General features: G+C 31.7%; 1 non-coding gene across 1 annotated transcript; it reads left to right on the forward strand.

Moving 5' to 3' along the window:
- The first annotated feature begins 1294 nt into the window (after window positions 1-1294).
- Window positions 1295-1398, forward strand: LOC132237755 (U6 spliceosomal RNA). The gene has a single exon (XR_009453598.1). It is a non-coding gene; the product is annotated as a U6 spliceosomal RNA (small nuclear RNA).
- Window positions 1399-1849: the final 451 nt, after the last annotated feature.

Raw genomic sequence — 1849 nt, forward strand, 5'->3', positions numbered from 1 at the left:
GATTATTTTATGTAATTATTTTTTATTTTACATTATTTTGTGTGTATTTTGTATTGTTTATATGTTTTATGTGTGTAATTAGTTTAAAACTCATTGAGAAAATGTATATACACCTCCTAGTTTGCCTATTTCAAGTTCAAGTTTATGCATGTTATTAGCCATAATTATTAGCATCCCTTGTTATACTCTAAAGTTCCAAATATCAAAACCACAGTAGCATAAAACAGTACCTATAACAGATTTGTAATGACATTTTTTACATTAAAAGGGAAATCTACTTGTGTTTATGTTCGATAAATATTTTTAAGCCCTCCACCTAAGATATTGTTCAGGCTAAGAACCAGGGCAGACTTCATGAGAATACCTTGGAATGCACATGAACTTTCTTAATGTATACTCAACTACTCTGCCTCTCACGTGGCCTGCACTATCTCTTAGAACATCACAGGCTCCTAGGGTGCTGATCCTTTAGTGTTTCCCAACGTCCTATGAAACAGAATTCTGCGTGGCCACTCCGAAGTTTAGAAAAAGTTGTTGCAAGATTCTAACGTCAGGACAGAAGTAGCCTTGTGATGCTTCATAGTAATTATCCCTTCATACCATAAATACTTCAGAAATTGGCTTTTCTTCCAAGATAAATCAGTTTTAAGTGATATACTGTGCCATGGTAGAATAAATAATAGAAAACGGAATTACATTTCATTATGCTGTGTCACATTAAGTCATATGATAAATGCAAAAAGAGTTTTTATTGGGGAATTTTTAAGCTTTGGCTTCAGTAGAAAACATTTTTCTTTTAATTTATGGCAAGTCAAAGTGGAAATCTCAACTGTTACAAATAATTTAACTACTTTCAATAATATTTCAGACAAACAGATTGCATCTGCAACATACATATAAGGCTAAAATTAAAAAAAATTGTTTACCTCTAATTTTTACACTACATATGCAAACTAACAAATTAGATAGTACATGCTTCTACTTAAATTAATTTTTGCCAATAAGATAAATCCTTAGAAAGATGTAGCCACTCTTTTTTTAGAATGTCATTTATTATATTATGTTGAGTAAAGATAACTAAGCCAGAGAATAAACAGTGGAAGTACATAAAGTAGAACCATGCAATTTAGAGAAAAATAATATTAGGAAATAATATGTAAGAATTAGCTTTATCTAAATATTGGCATTCTTGAATTTTGTGATTTATTAGAGAAGTAGGAATCAGTGAAATAATCTTATCAGAGCATATAAAAAGTATGATAAAACCTGTTTTCACAATAAAAAGTGAAGGTTGATGCTCACTTCAGCATCACATATACTAAAATTAGAACAATACAGAGATTAGCATGGTCCCTGCGCAAGGATGGCATGCAAATTTGTGAAGCATTCCAGATTTAAAAAAAAAAAAAAAAAAGGTAGAGGGTTGTTCTCTGAGGTAGTCCCTAGCAAGGGCTGAAAATTATGTTCAGTCTCTTCCAAGCCTTACAGCACAAGAGACAATCTATGGGCATAACCACATAGCAGCCAACATTTCAGAGTTACAATACAACAACTGACAATAGTTATCATACAACCTGTTTAAAAATGTAGCAGGATAACACTGCTAGTGTAGTAAAAAAGAAAATTATGTTCTGAACCTGAATGGATCCAAGGAATACAGATAGCCAAAATTGGGTTTGACAACCATTCTATCATATCAGACTAGGTTAGATTGAAGTAACAAATAACCTAAAAATTTCACTGGATTAAAGGAGAAAATTTAATTCTCTTCATGTCCATTGTCTTATTCAGCTTGGGCTGCCATAACAAAATACCATAGACAGGGTGGCTGAAACAACAATTATTTTAT

Source organism: Myotis daubentonii, chromosome 6 (genome assembly GCF_963259705.1).
Source record: "Myotis daubentonii chromosome 6, mMyoDau2.1, whole genome shotgun sequence".
Lineage (NCBI taxonomy): Eukaryota > Metazoa > Chordata > Mammalia > Chiroptera > Vespertilionidae > Myotis > Myotis daubentonii.